At 40.6% G+C, this 21342-nt stretch overlaps 1 protein-coding gene and 1 pseudogene across 2 annotated transcripts in view; both read left to right on the forward strand.

Annotated features, from left to right (window-relative positions):
- LOC149142127 (uncharacterized) overlaps positions 1–21342 on the forward strand; it is a 169734-nt gene that overhangs the window by 84719 nt on the left and 63673 nt on the right. The window lies entirely within an intron of this gene.
- LOC149142129 (ultraviolet-B receptor UVR8-like) lies at positions 827–20515 on the forward strand (annotated as a pseudogene).

Raw genomic sequence — 21342 nt, forward strand, 5'->3', positions numbered from 1 at the left:
CGGGTCTGTCAAAATCCCACATGCCAACAGATGGCTTGATTCTAACCCAGTTTCATGGTAGTCTTGAAGTAAGGCTAGTGACCAACCATTGGCAACATGGATTCCCAAACTTATTTGAATGCTTTTCATTCTCTAAAAAAGGGTTGGAACCATAATACACAACATCATTATGGGAAGCATAAAGGTTGGGTTTTATTGGACATATGTGATGCATGAGCATCATGCACACTCATTAAAATTTCATGTATAGTTGACAATTCTATGTTCACTTAGACGAATACATGTTTTATCATTTTCGGTAATTATACTAGGATTTCATCATGTCTTGTTCCCTCACTCACATCAATGTTCCAACAATCCTATGAGATTAGAATTGGAGGTCTAAATAAACGCCATGTATTTTCCAAGACTTGAGTTGGTAGTTTCGAGGTAAACATATGGAAACCATGAAAGGAGGGGCATGTCATACTACTTGTTTCCCACCATGTTGATGATTAAGATGGGTTGTTGGTGTTGACACTTTCACATCATAATGGTGTAGTTGGGTTTACTAGGATAACTTACACATGTCAGTTATTCTTTGATCACTCATTAGTTTTCTTCCCATGATCATAACAATCATCTTATGTATAAATTTTTGCACTCTATTCCTTGCTATCCAAATCATAATTAGGGTTTTCTATGGCATTCTCCAACTAAGCAAAAGACAAAACCACTATATACGTGGAAGAAAAATTCACGGTCTTTGGTCTTATGGATAAAACTACAAATTAGGACCATTATATAAAAGTGTTTGAGTTGCCTAGGTTGGAGGCTCTTTAGTAGAATGGTTTCAACATGTATTGGTTTCACTATCATTCCTACAAGACATGGGTGAGTTAACACATGTGGCAACAACTCACATGGTTAGTCAGGTTATGGTTATACTCTAGAGAGACCTATTCCAAGGAAGGCCTAGAGATTCAATAGTCTTGGTCTTGTTGTTTAAAGTTTTGAATGTGTCAGCCATACTATGGCAATCACTGAGGATGGTATGTTATATTCTTTTGGTCATGGTTCCAATTTACTTGGAAATAATGATCCACGAGATGAGTTGCAACCACAAGAATTGCAATCTTTCAAGAGGAATAATATTCATGTAAATCGTGTATCTGTTGAAGATGAACATTCAGTTGCATTTGACTCTAATGGATATGTGTATATATAAGGGAAAGGTTATGTTGGATCCTTGGGGCATGGTGATGAGAATGATAAGATGGTTCCAAATTTTGTGGTTATTCTTAGGGACCATTAGGCAATGTAGGTTTGTGCTAGGAAAAAGAACACTTTTGTAACCCACCCATCCCATATTTACCCACTTTCACCGGTCTGCTAAGTAAACATGAGACAGAGAGCTACTATGGCATGACCCAACCTCCTAGGTCCCATTAAGGAAGTGGGGTCGACAACTGACAACTAACTAACATCTCAACACATCTTACAGGGTTGCAGGTCACTCAGAGGTTGAGCAACCACCCCATGAGGCCAAATCCTGAGCTTGACCACCTTTTCATTGCCATAAGCCCTCAACCACTCCCATAACAAGACATTTATGTGGTTTGGAGGCTCCAACTACATGCCTAAGCCTGCATCCCAGCGATTGCAACCCAAAATGTCCAGTTCAGAGCATGCGGTCCCAGATTTTGAGCCTAAATTCAGCCTCTAGGCCACTTCCCATAACTCAGTGAAAATTTCTAGAATCATTCCTAACATGGTGACAAATCCATCCAATCAAACTTGAGTCAAAACCTTGATCTAGATAGGCCTAACAATGACAGTCATTTCGTCAAAAATATTGAGAACATGTAATCTACAGGTCATGAATGCATATTTGAACATAGGGGTCTGATACTTCTCTAAGAATTATCAAGAAGGTCTAATACCCTCTCATAATAGTTTCCATAACATTTGTTAGCTCTTGCATTCATTAACCATTCATCAATAAACCAAACATATCAAGAGCCACAGCTAGAACCTGTAATGAAACCATGCTTGTAACAAGCATATAACCAGAATATTAAGCATGACAGAACAACCATCAAAGACAGATAATAACAAGTACAAATACCCATGAAATGTAAGAGGAAAAATATCTTATTAACATATGCAAAAGCCAACCAAGTCAGGGATTTCCACGTACCACCTGACCATAGATTGGGTTGAACGAAATCTTTCTTTTAGCCAATCACCCCAGTGCCATGTTCCAAGCATGAATGTGGGTCTCAAGAAAAAAACAACCAGGGCTACTAGGAGATTAAACCACCTCCACCCTCAGGATTTACCGCAATCCCAGCAAAACTTATCAAGGGATTCCTATGCCCAATGAGCACATAAACAACCAGGCTTTACCGCAATCCCACCAAAACTGGTCAGGAGATCACTAGGCACAAAACATGAACATACACTACCAAGATTTACTTCAATCCTGCCAAAACAGTCAAGGGATCACTAGGCTTGAAACAACCTTAGATGCCTCATAATTTCTTCACCAATACTCTGAGGAATTTTCGAGTCTCCACCCCCAGGCTTTACCGCAATCCTACCAAAATCGGTCAAGGGATTCCTAGGCCCTTGGGAATTTTCCTGAGACCACCTCACTCAGTTCCAAAACCATCCGAAAATCCAAAGCTCGACCAAATAAAGAACCCCATCACACCATGGCTATCTGGAAATGGCAAGGCAAGGCTGAAACCACTGTCACACTTGGAAAAACCCATGCCAATGACCACAAGAGAACCAAATACACACATGCATGTACCATGAATTCACAAACCAGTTGGGAAATCACACATGCAACCTGTTACCTGCCAATATTCCTGTTGAAGCTGTTTGATTCAACTTTTCCTTTATTTTTTCTTGCTTTCCTTTGCTTTCCTTTCTCCAATGTTAGAGTGCTCCAAGAATGCCATAAGTGTGCAAGAGTATGAGAGAGAGCTTCAACCTAAAATTGACAAAAAGGTTGTGAACTGATCCTTAGAAGCCTTTTTATTCTTGAGGCTTCTATTTTCTTCAATTTCCTTTATTCTTCCTTCAATTTTCCTCACATGCAATCATGTGACTTTTCACCTTCCTTTTCTCCTATTTTCATTTATTTTCATAAATAAAATGCCAAATAATGCCTCTTTTCCTTTTCAAAGCCTTTTCCAATTTCCCTTAGCCATAATAAACCAAATGAACACCCACTAGGATGTTTTTTCCCAACATTCAGCTTGGAATATGTGTCTCGTGACCTTGGTCATATTTTTACCTTTATTACATGAAATTTTAACCCGGGGCATTTACAAACCCTTCCCCCTTAGGGGAACACTGTCCTTGGTGTTCTATAACAGCTATAACCTGCAAGACCACTGAAAACCAAAACATACTGCCCATGGAGCTTCGTAACTCAATTCGATGCAGTATTTACAATGACATCCTACTCAAAAGCAAACCAACATGACAATTATGACAACATAATAACCATATCGCTTATTGGATCTTTATAACACAACTCATTGTGGTGTTTACAATACAACCATATATATATATATATATATATATATATATATATATATACCAAAACTCCTTTGCCTCAACTAACAAATAATGAAGGATACTTAGCCTACATCTAATCAGCCATCTCGCATATAGCTTCATCGGGTCCAAAGTGCTTCCACTACACTTTAACATGCTCAAATTCTTGGTTCTGGAGCATGAGTTGTTTTCGTTGCAATATGCACTGAGATTCCAGCTATTCTCCTTGTAGATCCACCTACTATACATACCAATCAATCACATGATCAACATCTTTGACATATATTTTAAGCAAAGAAACATGGGAAACATCATAGACTTTCACTGTCGGCGGTAGTGCAAGTCTATAGGCCACTATTCTAATCCTCTCAAGGATCTCGAAAGTCCCGCAATACCGAGGTGCTAACTTAGCACATGACCCAATCCTCAAATAACTCTTCTTGGGCTTGATGCGCAAGTACACATGATCCCTAACTTTAAACTCCTTAAATGCCTTGTTCTGATCTGCATAACTCTTCTGTCTATCCTGTGCTACCTTTAAATTATTCTTGACTGTTCCAACATGTTTGATCCTATTAGTACCCTATTCATTGGATCACTCCAGATGATGGGATAATTACATCTCTTCCCATAAAATGCCTCAAACAGACTCATCCTCAGTGACTCCTGATACACATTGTTGCAAGCAAACTCAACCAATGGAAGATACTCCTCTTACCTCCTTTGTTGGTGCCTAACATACGTTCTCAATATGTCCTCCAAAATCTCGTTGACCCTCTATGTCTTTCCATGTGTCTGCAAATGATAATATGTATTGAATGCCAACTTTATACGCAAACCTGCAAATAACTCATTCCAAAACTTGGAAGTGAACTTAGCCTCTCTATCAGATACAATCTTTTTTAGGAATACCATGCAATCTCACTATCTCCCTGATGAAGACATGTGCTACCTCAGTAGTTGAATAAGTAGACTTAACTGTTATGAAGTGAGCTACCTTAGTCAACTTGTCAACCACAATCATAATAGAATCATGTTGTCTGGATGTCCTCGACAAACCTGTGATGAAATCCATGGAAATGACCTCCCATTTCCACATTGGAATCAGAATCGGTTGTAGAAAACCACCTGGATTCTTACACTCTAATTTTACCTATTGACAATCCAAACACCTTGCAATGAAATCTGCGCCCTCTTTCTTCATATTCGACCAATAGTATAACTTCTTCACAGCTGTCAAAATCTTCTGATATCTTGTATGACATGAATACAACTTAACATGAAATTCCAACAATATAAGCTTCTTGAGTTCACTATTGTCCGACACATAGATCCTGTCTCTAAATCTGAACAAACCATCTGTCGTAAGATGATAATCCACATCCTGATCACTTGTACCCTGCTGCTGTAACTTGCGCATATGCTCCCTATACATGTCATCCTGTTGTCCTGCCTGTAATATTTGATCTTGTAAATCTGTCCTATATGAGCTCATAACTGCTATGTGATTTACCTATACTTTTCTACTAAGAGCATCTGCAACCCTATTCTCCTTACCCTTAATGTACCTAATCTCGAAGTCAAACTCACTGAGCGTGGCCAACCACCTAGCTTTCCTGGCATTCAAATTAGGTTGGTCAAACAAGTATCTCAACCCATTATGATCACTCATCAACACAAACCTCTTGCCAATAAGGTATTTAATGTTCCAAACTTATATAAACAGTGACATGCAAAGCGAAAACGATTTACAACACACAACTTTTAAACAATTAGCAAATGCTCGTAAGAACTTCAAAAGTAAGAACCAACTAAGCCATTTAATTAATTAATGGAGCAAGTACAATAGTATGGAGGAATACACCTCGGCTTGCCTCAATGGAAAGTGTGACAGAACCCAGGTGATAAGACAATGATCTCAAATGCTGGAAATGACTGCTCCTCTAATGCTCTACGTCGCCCAAAAAATTGCACTGCTGGCTAGAAAGGAACTGCAAGAAAATCCACCTCCGCTGCTCATAAAATGTTGCAAAATTAACCCCAAGTTCCTTGACCAAAGCCCACAAAAACCCAGAAAGGGTTTGTTTTGAATCCAACCTCCCAAATTCGGCCTCCAATATGCCCTATGCCCTCCAAACTGCTCAAGAACACAACCTGCAAAGATACAAGAAAATTCCTCCACCAAGGCTCCGGAAAAGTAGTAATGTCCTCCATAAATGCTTTCCTTAACTCCCCCGGCAAGGACCAGCCTCACTAACTCATACTCTACCTCCCACGTGTGCTCCAAATGTTGCCTCTGCGCTGGGCCAGGAAGTGCAAAAGTCACACTGGATATGAGCACTCTCCTCCAACTCCAAAACTCTCCAAAATGGCAGCCAAATTCTTATTCCTCCTCTTCGAAAATTCTCCCGGCCAAAACTCCTCTGAAAGATGTTATAAACAAACTCGGCCTCCCTTCACTGCGTCCTCCATAAATATGCACCACCTGGAGATGAATGCAACTGCTGGAAACCACAATGAAATCCACCTCTAGAAGAATGAAGACGAACCTCTCAGGGTGGCACTCGAAGTCCCCCGAAGAAAGGGTGAGCTCTTCGCTTGAAGAACTCTTGCTAAACAACAAGTGACTCAGCTAAGCAGCTCGAGCAACCAAAGAGAAAATAGATATGCCAAAAGATGATGAAATGAGGAGAGATGCTTTCCTTATATAGATTTTGTGGAGCACTTTTCCCTCCATTTTCCCTCCATCGTGGGTCCCTAACTTAACCATCGACTTCCCCTCAATGCAATTCGAACTAGGGAGTGAGTATTCTCCTAGTGTGAGTGGTCCCCACGTACAACTTAACCACATCAAAAATAACTTCTATTAAGTCTAACCTCCTAATAAAATCGAATGGGCCCCATCATCTCCGAAATTGGCCCCAAAATGTAATAATTAATCTTGTTCCAAATTAATTTAGGAAGGGACATGACAAGATAGTGCCTCCACATCTTCAATGCATGAATAATCGTTGCCAACTCCAAATCATGAGTCACATAATTCTTCTCATGCTCATTTAGTTTCCTTGATTTGTAGCATATCATCTGCCATTTCTACATCAGGACTCTGCAAAGTCCTCTCTTGCAAGCATTTGTATATACCACAAACTCTTTATCTGGATCTGCAATCTTTAGAACTGGAGCATTTGTAAGCAACTCCTTCAATTGTTCAGAACTAGTTGCACATTACTCTATCCATTCAATTTTATTTCCTTTTCGCCGCAATAATGTAATGGGATAAGAAATCTGTGAGAAGTTCCTGATGAACCTCCTGTAGTAACCTGCTAACCCCATGAATGATCTAACCTCATCCACATTCCTAAGAGCTTCCCTTTCCATGATGGCTCTTATCTTTTCTGGATCCACTATTGTGCTTTCATTGGAAACAACATGTCCCAAGTAATGTACCTTTGTTTGAAAGAAACTACAGTTACTAAGCTTGGCATACAATTGATGCTCTCTTAGCAATCTCAATATTGTTGTTAAGTGTTCTACATGCTCTTCCTCAGTCTTAGAATATATCAATATGTCATCAATGAATGCAATCACAAACTTGTCCAGATAAGGACACAACACATTATTTATCAAACACATGAAAGTAGATGGAACATTAGTTGGACCAAAAGGAACCTCAACAAACTCATAATGCCCATACCTGGTTCAGAAACCAGTCTTGTAGATGTCCTCTTATTTGATGCGTACCTGATGATATCCTGATCTCAAATCAATCTTTGAGGACATTGTTGCTCCCTTCAATTGGTCAAACATGTCATCGATCCGAGGCAACAAATACCTATTCTTGATCATCACCTTATTCAACTGCTTGTAATCAATACACAACCTGAGAGTACCATCCTTCTTCTTCACGAACAACATTGGTGCACCCCAAGGTGACACACTTGACCTAATGTATCCTTTTTCAAGCATTTCCTTCAACTGCAACTTCAATTCCACTATCTCTAGAGTGCTCAATTTGTAAGGTGCCTTTGATGTTGGTGTTGCCCCTGGTACCAACTCAATAGAAAAGTCCACTTCCTTGTCAAGCGGTAACTCTAAAATCTCTGTTGGAAATACATCTTGAAACTGTTGCTAATCTGGGTACCTCTTCAAGACTTCCACACCCTCAACATCCTTACCTTTATCACTGAAAGGATGCATTGCAAACAATATACACCCTTTCCTGCGACTACGCTTTTCTTGCATAATTGTAACCATTCTAACGGATGTCACCTTATTCTTACCCTGCAAGATTCTTTGTTCTCCATTGTCATCCACGCACTCAATAGCCTTTTCTTAATAATCAACCTTAGTCCTATGAAAGTATAACCAATCCATACCCATAAGCATGTTGTACGATCCCAATGGAAGCACATTCAGATGCGCTGATGTAGGCATATCGTTCATCTCAAATGCACAAGCTCTTACCCAATGATGAACTCTTTTCTTTGTACTTGTAGTGATCTAGGTGGATATTGGTGGCCACCCGCCTATTCCACCTAGACCCTCCAATCAGTTTCATATGTTTCCTTATTTATTTCATCATTTACTATTTTTAGCAGTTTTTCGGGTACTGAACTTCCGAAGCAATTTTGACCCCCCAAACGACATTTTTTTAGGTCTGCTGCAAGCTCTATGCCATAGGCCAAGGCTTGTGGCAAAACCTGTAGTACTCCAAGAAACATTTCCAACATGGTATTGTACGCACCAAACAAAGATAATATGACCAAGTTACGACCCCGGGAAGTTGGCTACCTAACTAACCCCAACAGGGCCCACAAAATGTTGGTGTTACATCTCCTGGGGTTAGGGTTTTGGCTATTTAGGGTTTTCTCATGTTTTTCAATAATAAATAAGCCCTTGAGCCTCATTCTAACACAGTTCAGTTGGCATGTAGCCGCCCCATCTCTTCTCATAGATAAGTTACCATCGCCTGAGCTATCTTATTTCCATTCTGTTTGTAAGCATAATTCAGTATTTTTCTATTAATGAAAATAAGTGTTTTTATGTTGCATCTCTGTATTTATGATTATATTTGTAATTTTTGTGTTCCTATTTAAGTTCAAATCATGTAGCCAACTGCACCAACCAAGAATCTGCATGCACTTCTTTTCTCAAGCCACACTTATCCACCAGGTCAGGGTTAACATAACTATAATTAGATCCAGGGTCAATCAAAATAACAACAACTCGATCACAAAGCTTACCTTCCATCTCAATAATGAATGCCTGGTGATCCGCCTGCCTATCATCCAATGCCGCATAAATCCGAGGAATGCTCTGCCCAACATCCCCAACTGTCTATGCCTCGTGAGCACTATAGATCTAAGGCCTACCACCATGATATAACAAACAATCATTGTTGAGATGCTCCTTGCCACATATCCAACACTACAACCATCTCCTACAATCACTTCTATTCTGCTGCTCTCCAGGCTGAGGTCCGTGTCCCTTATCTACTACATTAAACTTCTTGTAAGGAGCAACATTCTCTTTCTCACTTGCATCTTGAGGTCTTGTTCACTTCAGTATTAATTCACCTTTAATCTTGTCATTCCCTTTCCAACCCTACTTAGACTCAGTGTTACGCTTCGATTACTTATAACAATGTTTTATTTTTCCAGTGACTTCCTCCAGCGACCGAGGCTCATCATACTCATGTTGATCCTTAAATGCTAATGGTAATCCACTAAAAAATCAATGAAAATTAATTTTCTCATCCTTAATATAGGACACATATCTCAACAACTCGAGGAACTTAGTCATGTACTCCTCATCTATCATCGATCCTATCTTCAGCTCATAGAACTCCTTGGCCTTATTGTCATAGTACCTCTCTGACAAGTACTTCTTCCTGAGAGTCTCTTGAATTCATGCCAACTAGACTCCTTTGTCCTGATGTCTTTGACCCGCTTCACATCTTCCCACCAAATGTATGCTTTCCCTTTCAGATTGAAAATAACTATCCTAACCTTCATGTTCTCTGTGTATTCATGCAACTCAAAGAACTTCTTCATCCCAAGTAACCATGCCTCTACATCTTTTGGTTTATTCAACTCTCCATCAAATGTAGGTGGCTTAGATTTCTTGATGATCTGAAAATCACTCATGAGTGACCTCAGTTAATTAATTAATGAATGAAGGTATTACAGACTCATGTGCTGGTGTGTGTCTATGTTATTTTAGGCAATGGATCGATCAGATTGCAAAATACACAGACACTGGAAGAATGGAAAACAGTAAGAGAAACACAGTAAGCAAATGCAAGAACGCAACAGATTTAATAAGGAGTTCACCCTATTCTCCAGGGCTACGTCTCTGGTCCAACTTTCAGTGGTGGACTTCTTTTATTATGTCTTTAAAGCAGAGATTTACAATGAGGAGCTCAACTTGAGTCTCCTGAAACAGAGGATGCTTAGTAGGGTGGTTCTTGGATTCCCCAAGCCACTAGAGTGCACATACTCTTTCCTTACCAAGTCTCGACCTCTCCGGTCTTTAATGGGATGAGTCTAATGGTGCTCAATTCCCGACGGATATCCTCACAGGGATGGCTTGAACCTCTCAAGCCTAGTTCTGTCTGCTTGATGTTGCCTTAGGTCAACTCGGCTGTCTGTTTTCTGCTTCTTGCTTCACTGTCTTTTCTTCGCTCTCACTCTCTTTGTCTTCGTGTTCTGTTCTCTGTCTATTCATGGCTTAAAGCCAATCTATCCTTGACCGTTCGGTTCCTATTCCGCCCCTTCGGATCGCCTATTGTTGTTCGTTTGGAGTTCCCTGCCTCTGCGTCATCGCCATCGTCTCACAGGGAGGTGGCCACTTGTCCTCTCACGAACTGCGCCAGCTCTTCCTCAACGGTTCGGTATTTCAGTTACACTATGGAATGATTCATCCGCCAACTCAGCGGTCAAATCAAACTTCAAACTTTTGTATGTCGCGGCTTAATTCCCCTGTCGAATACGGTTTTCCCATCGGGCGCAATCTCCACCATCAGATCTGGGGTCCCCAGATCCTACGGTGTTCGCTCATTTCGCGCGATTGACTTGCTCGACCGTTAGCGCGCAATGAGAGGCGGTTTTCTCTCTCATCCACCGAACAGGTGTCGTGCGCTAAATGGAATCGCTCGTTTTCTGCCAAATCCGCTTACCATCCCAATGTGCCTCCGATATACTACCGGTTTTGGAGCGCGGGACCCGCCTTTCGCCTTAGCGCTTTCCTTACGGTTCCCCGGCTTCCCATGCGACCAAGCGCTCGGGGCTTTTCCTTTTCGAGGGGTTTTTCCCAGTGCTAATCGCGCATCAGAAATGGCCTCCGTTTCCCGATCCAGGCTTCCTAACTGCCAGTTTTGCCTCCTAGGCGGTCTCCATGGGCCTCGGTCAGTGCGCTTTGACCGAGGTCCTCGTCGTTCCTTGCTGGCTGCAAACTACCACTGTCCAGAGGTCTTCCTGGTTGCTCTTTGTTCATGAATTTTAAAGTCTGTCCTGATTTGATACGGTCATGGCACTTTGATAATTTTTTCATGGATCCAATTCGGATCACGACCTTCCCATTGAAAAAGATTTTGGACCACCAAAAGTTGGTTTTCAAGCATCGACTAAGTGAGGGTACAATTGTCTCACTTGTCCAATCTCTATCCACTTTGCACTGCTCTGCTTTGAACCCTTGAGCCCAATTCTGAGGTACTCAACATCTCCTCTGCGCGTTGTCCTCACCTTCCTGTCCAGAACTGTGTCTTCCTGCAATTCATTAAGATATTCAGGTAATAGGTCATCAATAGAAGGCAATTGACTCTGCTCTTCGGGATCCTCAATTAGTGAAGGTTCAAACAATCTCAAGTAATTTTCATTTACGACTAAGTAGATGTGCATGTAAGCTGGTAGATCAAGGCGAAAAGCATTCTCACCAATCTTCTCAAGTATCTTGAGGGGTCCATACCTGATAGGCTTTAGCTTTTTACATTCACCTCGCATCCTGTCCTTGCTGATATACAGCGAGACTTGGTCACCAACATGGAAACTATGCTCCATCTGATGCTTGTCATGCCTTGCCTTGTATTTGGCTTGGCTCTTTTCCAACTGTTCCTGTACTGCCTGGTGGATCTCTTGGATTTGTTCAATGAACCTAGTTGCCCTGTCCACATCACTGTGTCCCTCAACTGTGGTGTCTTTACCAAAGACAAAATCCAAAGGAGACCTTGGTGTGAAACCAAAACAAGTCTCAAAAGGAGATCTCTGTGTAGAAGAATGTTTTGCTCTATTGTAAGCATGCTGCACATAACATAAATGTTCATCCCAAAGCTTAGGATGCTTGCTGCAATATCCTCTGAGTAACTAGATAATTGTCCTATTAACTACTTCTGTCTAGCCATCAGTTTGTGGATGAAAAGTTGTGCTTTTCTTCAGTTTGGTGTCCATCAGTTCCCACAGTCTTGACCAAAACTTCCCCACAAATCGGGTGTCTCGATCAGATACAATGGAAGTGGGTAATCCAAAATGAACCCATACATGTTCAAAGAATAGTTTTGCAGTTTGTTCAGCTGTAATCTGTTTATTACAAGGTATCAAAATACACATTTTGTTGAACCTATCCACAACAACATATAGATAATCATGACCCTTCCTAGATTTAGGCAGTCCTCCAACAAAATCCATGGAAACACTTTCCCAAGGGTGAGAAGGAACTGGTAATGGAGTGTACAAGCCCAGTTTTCTATTGTTGGGCTTGCTTTTAGCACACATAGTACACCCTCTTACATATCTAGAAACTGTCTCATTCGTTTTTGGCCAATAACAAAATCTTTGCAACTCTGCAACTGTTTTACTTACCCCAAAATGACCTGATATTAGAGAAGTGTGTGCTTCTCAAATTATCTTTACTCTTTCAGTTTGTGGAATGCATAACTTCCCACAATGATATAAGAGTCGGTCCTTTACATGATAATCCAATTCTTCTACTCGTTTACCTTGACTTAAAGTTGCATATACATCTTTAAAGTCTACATCTTGAGCATATTGTTCAATGTAACTCTCATGTAACACATAATTATGTTTAAGTATAGTAGGTGCATTTATAATGGATCTAGATAACATGTCTGCAACTTTATTGTGTATGCCCTTTTTATATATGATGACTAAATGAAATTGTTGTAGAAAACCCATCCATCTATAGTGCCTTGATTGCTGCAACTTAGTTTAGGAGTGTAGATATTGAAGTGGTTGATGATCAGTATGTATTACTATCTCTTTGCCCATTAAGTAATGTTTCCACCTTTTCACACTCTGTACTAATGCATACAATTCTTTATCATATGTAGGATAGTTAACTACTGCAGAATTAAATGTCTCATAATGATAACATATGGGTTTACCGTGCTGTGTCAACACTACTCCCATGGCATAGTCACTGGCATCCGTTTGGATCTCAAATGGTCTTTGAAGATCAGGCAGTGCTAGTACAGGTGTTGTACTAATATTTTCTTTCAAGGTGTCGAAGGCTTTCTGCTGTTTGCCTCCCCACTGAAACACCTTGTTCAATCATGTTAAAGCATGTAAGGGAGCTACAATTGAGGAAAAGTTAGAAATGAACTTCCTCCAATATTGTGCTACTCCTAAGAAGCTTCTAACTTCTGTAGCAGATTTGGGTTTAGGCCAGTTTACAATCACTGCCACCTTAGAGGGATCTATCTTCAGTTCACCACCCCCTACTATATGACCCAAATAATTCAAACATGTTTTTCCAAATTCACATTTTGAGAGTTTAACACAAAGTTTTTCTCTTTTCAAAACATCTAGTGTCTGCTTAACATGCTTTAAGTGTTCTTCTCACGTTTTGCTAAATATTAGAATGTCATCCAGATACACAATAACAAAATCATCCAGAAAAGGTCTGAGTACATCATTCATTAATCTCATGAAAGTAGCAGGAGCATTAGTTAAGCCAAAAGGCATAACCAGCCACTCATACAATCCCTGCTTTGTTTTGAAAGCAGTCTTCCATGCATCTTGTTTTGCAACTCTGACCTGATGGTATCCACTATGCAAGTCTAGCTTGGAGAAATAAACAACTTCTTTCAATTGATCTAAAAGATCATCTATGCGAGGAAGGGGATAACGATTTTTGATTGTTATCTTATTCAGTGCTCGGTAATCAATGCACATTCTCCACGAGCCATCTTTCTTTCTCACCAAAACGATTGGTGACCCACATGGTGATGTGTTAGGTTTGATGAACCCCTTCTCGAGCAACTCCTGCACCTGCTTCTTGATTTCAGCATTCTCTAAAGCGGATAACCTGTACATTCCAATGTTAGGCAATGGAGCATCTTGCTGCAAAATAATATCATGCACTATTTCCCTTTTGGGTGGCAGACCTTTAGGTTCTTGAAACAAGATATCATACTCTGAAACAACCTTTTCTAAATTAGCTTGCTGTTTAGCATTACATCCTTCAAATACATTGGTTTTATCAGGTTTCTTTTCCTTTACAACCATCAGTAAGAATTGTTTGCATGAATTTATCATTCATTTCATCTGCCCCGAGTTTATGAGAGTATAATTATTCTTGAGCTTATGATCTCTTACAAAGTATTCGATTCCATCTTTAACAAGTAGATACTTGTTCTCAGCTCTGTAGAAAATAGCTTTTATATCATACAAGTAAGGACTTCCTAAAATAATTCCACATATATCCAAAGGAATTATGTCTAACTCAACCTCATCTACAAATGCTAACCCAAAAGAAAACTTGAGTTTGCATTGTCTAGTCACTTGTAGTTGTGCTTTATCATTCAACCATCCTAATGGGTATGGTTTCTTGTGAGGTGTAGTTACTAATCCCAACTTCTTTACAATTGCTTCAGAAATAAAATTTACTTGTGAGCCACTATCAAACAAAGTACCAATCTTTTGATGTTTGGAAATAACTCGAATATGGAAAAGCTGATGTCTTTTTCTCTCATCTTCTTCATCAATAGTAGATTGTGCAGAATTACTAGTAGATGCTTCAAAATTCTTACCTCTTATACCTGTGGCTGCAATGGTTGTTTCATCTCCTGAGTCTGACCCCAAATCTTTCTGAATAGTTGCAGCAGTCTTCTTCTTCTTTCCCTCGAACTTCTTAGGTCTCAGCTCTGGATGCAGAATCCAACAATGCTCATCATCATGCCCATCCTTTTTACAGTGAGCTTATGAAGCCTTACTTTTCTGTGCAGTGTTAGCCTTCCTTTCTTTCCATTTCTGCTTTCTTTTCTCCTTATTCTTGCTTGCAGTGGGTTGGGATGATCCCCCAACTTTTGGACTTCCATTCTTTCCTCTAGCCTCTAGATGAGTAGCTTGTACAGATACCTCATCTATACTAGTGGGATTAAACATGAGGATAGTGTGCCTCATGTAGTTGTGTAGACCACCAATGTACTTCAACAGAGTCTCAGGTGAGTCTAATGAGATTCCTAGAACCAATGCTCTCTTTCTAAATTCTTGAGTGTACCCTTGCACACTTTGCCCTTTCAACTGTCGAAGAGTTTGCCAACTCATCATGGCTTGTTGCATGTAGGCCAATGGATAGAACTGCTTTTTGATTGCAAAAACAAATTCACCCCAGACATAGATAGTCTTACCATGTCTTTTCATGTCAGCTTGGGTCCTGCCTTCCCACCAAACCAAGGCAGTGCCTCCAAGGCATAGGCTTGCCAGTTGAATCTTGCTCTTGTCTGAATCGATATTCTGCACTCTGCAATCAACATCAATTTGTCTAATCCAATTTTCCAGCTTTTCTGCATTCAACTCTCCATCATATATAGGTAAATCAAATTTAACATCTAGTTTGATCAAAGATGTTTTCTTTTTAGGGCTATCAGGAGGTGTGAGAAAGCTTTCCTCTTTCCCTTTGCCTTTTGTGGTCATGGGAATGTGACTCATCTTCTCCTTTGTCTTGTTTAGAGCCTGATGAATCTTCATCCTTATGTTTTCTAAAGTCCCTATACATTTCTTCTACCATGGACTTTATGGCTAAGAAACTATCTATGAATTGAGGGTCTGGCCCCATAGAACCTTCCTCTGACATTGTCTTCCGAGGATAGACTCTCCCAATTTCAGGATTAGTTTCGACCAACTCTCCTTCTCCTAATTTGAGCTTTGATCTAGTTAGCATTCAACAACTAAACCAACACAAGCTTGTCTAACCTTAACAGCCTAAAGCTCTGATACCACTTGATCTGAAAATCACTCGTGAGTGACCTCAGTTAATTAATTAATGAATGAAGGTATTACAGACTCATGTGTTGGTGTGTGTCTATGTTATTTTAGGCAACGGATCGATCAATTTGCAAAATACACAGACACTGGAAGAATGGAAAACAGTAAGAGAAACACAGTAAGCAAATACAAGAATGCAACAGATTTAATAAGGAGTTCACCCTATTCTCCAGGGCTACGTCTTCGGTCCAGCTTTCAGTGGTGGCCTTCTTTTATTGTGTCTTTAAAGCAGAGATTTACAATGAGGAGCTCAACTCGAGTCTCCTGAAACAGAGGATGCTTAGTAGGGTGGTTCTTGGATTCCCCACGCCACTAGAGTGCACAGACTCTTTCCTTACCAAGTCTCGACCTCTCTGGTCTTTAATGGGATGAGTCCAATGGTGCTCAATTCCTGACAGATATCCTCACAGGGATGGCTTGAACCTCTCAAGCCTAGTTCTGTCTGCTCGATGCTGCCTTAGGTCAGCTCGGCTCTCTATTTTCTACTTCTTGCTTCACTGTCTTTTCTTCACTCTCGCTCTCTCTGTCTTCATGTTGTTCTCTGTCTGTTCATGGCTTAAAGCCAATCTATCCTTGATCGTTCTCTTCCTCTTCCGCCCCTTCGGATCGCTTGCTGTTGTTCGTTTGGAGTTCCTTGCCTTTGTGTCATCGCCATCGTCTCACAGGGAGGTGGCCACTTGTCCTCTCACGAATTGCACCAACTCTTCCTCAACGGTTCAGTATTTCAGTTACACTGTGGAATGATTCATCTTCCAACTCAGCGGTCAAATCGGACTTCAAACTTTTGTATGCCACGGGTTAATTCCCCTGTCAAATTCGGTTTTCCCATCGGGCGCAATCTCCGCCATCAGATCTGGGGTCCCCAGATCCTACGGTGTTCGCTCATTTCGCGCGGTTGACTTGCTCGATCGTTAGCGCGTGATGAGAGGCGGTTTTCTCTCTCATCCGTCGGACACGTGTCGTGCGCTGAATGGAATTGCTCGTTTTCTGCCAAATCCTCTTACCATCCCAATGTGCCTCCGATATACCGCCGGTTTTGGAGCGCGGGACCCGCCTTTCGCCTTAGCGCTTTCCTTACGGTTCCCTGACTTCCCATGCGACCGAGCGCTCAGGGCTTTTCCTTTTCGAGGGCTTTTGCCCAGCAAATCAGAAATGGCCTCAGTTTCCCGATCTGGGCTTCCTAACTGCCAGTTTTGCCTCCTGCGTGGTCTCCATGGGCCTCGGTCAACGCGCTTTGACCGAGGTCCTCGTCATTCCTTGCTGGCTGCAAACTGCCACTGTCCAGAGGTCTTCCTGATCGCTCTTTGTTCATGAATTTTGAAGTCTGTCCTGATTTGAAACAGTCATGGCACTTTGATAATTTTTTCATGGATCCAATTCGAATCACTTGAACTCATCCGAGAAATATCCCCTATCACTCCTCCTATAAGGATGATAGTGATGATGACCATGATACCTATTTGAACCATAACTACAGTAGAATCCATGTCCACTGCCTCTCCCATCAGGTGTATCCAAGAATCTGCCATCTCTATCCAACCTGTGTCCACCATGAGACTTGCTCTCATATGCCCCATTAGTCGTGTCCTCCTGTCCATAACTGATCTGTGGTTGTCCATGTCTCTGCAAGTCTGACAAACTCTAAAGGATAAATGCATTGACCTCTGCTTGTTTCCCCTATGCCCTGGCAAGTCTCTCTTGTGACTAAATGATTTTTTCATTTTCTTCTTTGCAACTTCTTCTCTCATCCTTCAAACTCCTCAAAGTGTCTGCTATGTCTAGAGAATACTCATCTCTTGGCTGCTCATTTATGGTTTTGTCATTATCTTCTTTGCAACTTCTTATTTCAGCCTTCAAACTTCTCAAAGTGTCTGCTATTTCTAAAGAATACTCATGTCTTGGCTGCTCATTTGATCTATAAGGGGAGACTCATGAACTATAATCCACCATTTTTCTAGTCATCTTTGATCTTCTTCTTCCTGCAAAGATACCATGTTAGATAAACCAAATACAAACATAATCAACATACCTCAGTGAAGTTTAGGGGAGGCTATCTCATCTGCAAAATTATTCCATATTAGCACAATACATGTATATAAATAATCACATCAAGATATCGACATCATCTCAATCATCATCCCAGTTACCATGCATGATGTCACAAACTATAACACAATCTAGATACCATGCATGAATAACAATAACCACATATAAAATTGGCATGCATGCATGACAAACACATTCTGGCCATTCAATCCAAGTATTGAACCATGCTATGATACCAATCTGTAACCCACCCCTCCCACATTTACCCACTTTCACTAGTTTGTCGGGTAAACATGAGACAAAGAGATACTATGACATGACCCAACCTCCTAGGTCCCATTAAGGAAGTGAGGTTGACAACTGAAAACCAACAGACATATCAACACATCCTATAGGGTTGCAGGTCACTCAGAGGCTAAGAAACCACCCCAAGTGGCCAAATCTTGAGTTTGATTGCCTTTTACTTGTCTTGAGCCCTCAACCGCTCCCACAACAAGGCATCCATGCAGTTGGGAGTCTTCATCTGCATGCATAAGCCTGCATCCGAACAGTTGTCGCCCAAAATGTCAAGCTTAGAGCATGCGGTCCCGGATTCTAAGCCTAATTTCCAGGTTAGCCTCCAAACCACTATCCTATAACTCAGTGAGGCTTTCCAGAATAATTTCTAACATGGTGACAATGCCATTCAATCAAACTTGAGTCAAAACCTTGACCTATCCAAGCCTAACCATGACAGTCATTTCATCAAACATATTGAGAACATGTAATCTATAGGTCATGAATGCGTATCTGAACATAGGAGTTTGGTACTTATCTGAGAATCATGAATAAGGTCTAATGCCCTATCATAATAGTTATCATAACATTTGTTAACTCATGCATTCATTAACCATTCATCAATAAATCAAACATATCAAGAGCCATAACTAGAACCTGTTATGAAACCATGCTTATAAATAGCATATAACCGGAATATTACTCATGATAGAACAACCATCAAAGCCACATAATAGCAAGTACAAATACTCATGAAATACAAGAAGATTTTTTTTTATTAACATATGCAAAAGCCAACCAAGTCAGGGACTTCCACGTAGCACTCGACCATAGATTGGGTTGAACCAAATCTTTCTTTTAGCAAATCACCCTCGTTGCATATTCCAAGCATGAATGTGGGACTCAAGACAAAAACAACCAAGGCTTCCTGGAGATTAAACCACCTCCACCCTCAGGCTTTCCTGTAATCTCGCCAAAACTGGTCAAGGGATTCCTAGGCCCAACGAGCACATAAACAACCAGGCTTTACCACAATCTCGTCAAAACCGGTAAAGGGATCACTAGGCCCAAAACAAGCTTGGATGTCTCAGAATTTATTCACCAATACCTTGAGAAATTTTCCCGTCTCCACACTCAGGCTTTACTACAATCCTTCCAAAACCAGTCAAGGGATTCCCAGGCCCTTGGAAATTTTCCTGAGACCACTTCACCCGGTTCCAAAACCATTCAACAATCAAAAGCTCAACCAAATGAAAGGACCCCATGACACCATGGCTATTCAAAAATGGCAAGGCAAGGCTGAAACCATTGTCACACTTCGCAAAACCCATGCAAATGACAGCAAGAGAACCAAATACACACATGCATGTACCATGCATTCACAAACCAACTAGGAAATCACACATGCAACCTGTTACCCGCAAGTATTCTTCCGAAGTTGCTTGATCCAACTTTTCTTTTCTTGATTCTTGCTTTCCTTTTCTTTCTTGTCCTTCCTTTGCTTTCCATTCTCCAATGCTAGAGGGCTCCAAGAATGCTATAAGTGTGCAAGAGTATGAGAGAGAGAATAGAGAGAGAGCTCCAAGCTAAGATAGACAAAAAGGTTGTGAACTGATCCTCAGAAGCCTTTTTATTCTTGAGGCTTATATTTTTTTCAATTTCCTTTATTTTTCCTTCAATTCTCCTCACATGCAATCATGTGACCTTTCACCTTCCTTTTCTCCTATTTTACTTTATTTTTATCAATAAAATGCTAAATAGTGTCTCTTTTCCTTTTCAAAGCCTTTGACAATTTCCCTTAGCCATAATAAACCAAATGAACACCCACTAGGATGTTTTTTCCCAGCATTCAACTTGGAATACATGTCCCATGACCTTGGTCTTATTTTGGCCTTTATTAACTTTATTACATGAACTTTTGACCCAAGGTTGTTACAACCCTTTTCCTCTCCGATGACAGGTTGGTATTTTCTTTTGGATGGATGGCTTTTGGAAGTTTGGGATTTGTAAATAGAGTTATTATGCACAAAGTTGTAAGTTTACAAGTGCTTGACACACTAAAGGGTTATTATGTTTCTCAAGTAAGCATAGGGTTGTATAACACAATTGTGGTTACAAACATGGGTGGGTTTTTGGTTTTGGAGACAATGAGAGGGCACAACTTGGGCAAGGTTCCTTGAGGTAATGCCTGGAATCAAGATAAGAGGCTAAGAAAAGTCACTTATGCTCAATCATAATAGACCGTATCCATTTGCATTGCCAATTGTGGTTACAAACAAGGGTTGGTTTTTGGTTTTGGAGACAATGAGAGGGCACAACTTGGGCAAGGTTCCTTGAGGTAATGCCTGGAATCAAGATAAGAGGCTAAGAAAAGTCACTTATGCTCAATCATAATAGACCATATCCATTTGCATTGCTTCGTACACAACTTGGCCTAGAGTTGACAGTGATAATTGACCAATTTATGATTTCGTGATTGGTGAGAAAGTTCTTGCCACCTTGAATCAGACAACCTGTTGGATTCAAATGTCCTTAGGAAGCACAAAGTCATGGGGAGCAATCCTCAGTGTCAGAAAAATAGGAACACTAGTCAAGAAGTGTTTAAAATATGCAAATAGGAGGAGCATCCTTTGTTATCGATGCCAAAGGGGGAGAAAATGCAGTCGGGGGGAGTAGCTAACACAAAGTGTGGAGAGAATGAAGATAGGTGAAACAAGTGTCAAAATAATGCCATCAATAATAAATGGGGATATTGTTGAAAATGGTTGTTATTTATTTTAAACACTATCCAAATGAAAGAGAAAGATACTTAGTCAAAGAACATATTTTGAGAACTTTCCAATGATATATGTTACACCTTCTAAATCCTCATGGTTGAAGAAAAATGATTTTTTGAATATTCATTATACATCTTGCGAGTCGCATAAGTCAACCCAACCAATGGGCAAGTCAGCCTAGCCAGTGAACAGGTCGACCCCAGGACAAATTGGCCCCTAAAAAGGTGATGTCAAACACTATAAATATGCCACTCATGTGGCTCATTTAAGGCAACCAATTTTGTGTTTGCGTGAGAAATAAGGTATGAAATAGACCACCAAAGATTTGGGTTAAAGAATTATTATAAAGAAGGTTGAGTTTGAGGAGCAACAAGTAGACTGACCTAGAGAAAGGATGTCGAGCTAGGAGA

The sequence above is a fragment of the Pinus tabuliformis genome, chromosome X (assembly GCF_031772625.1).
Source record: "Pinus tabuliformis cultivar Carrire ecotype Pingquan chromosome X, CPIR1, whole genome shotgun sequence".
Lineage (NCBI taxonomy): Eukaryota > Viridiplantae > Streptophyta > Pinopsida > Pinales > Pinaceae > Pinus > Pinus tabuliformis.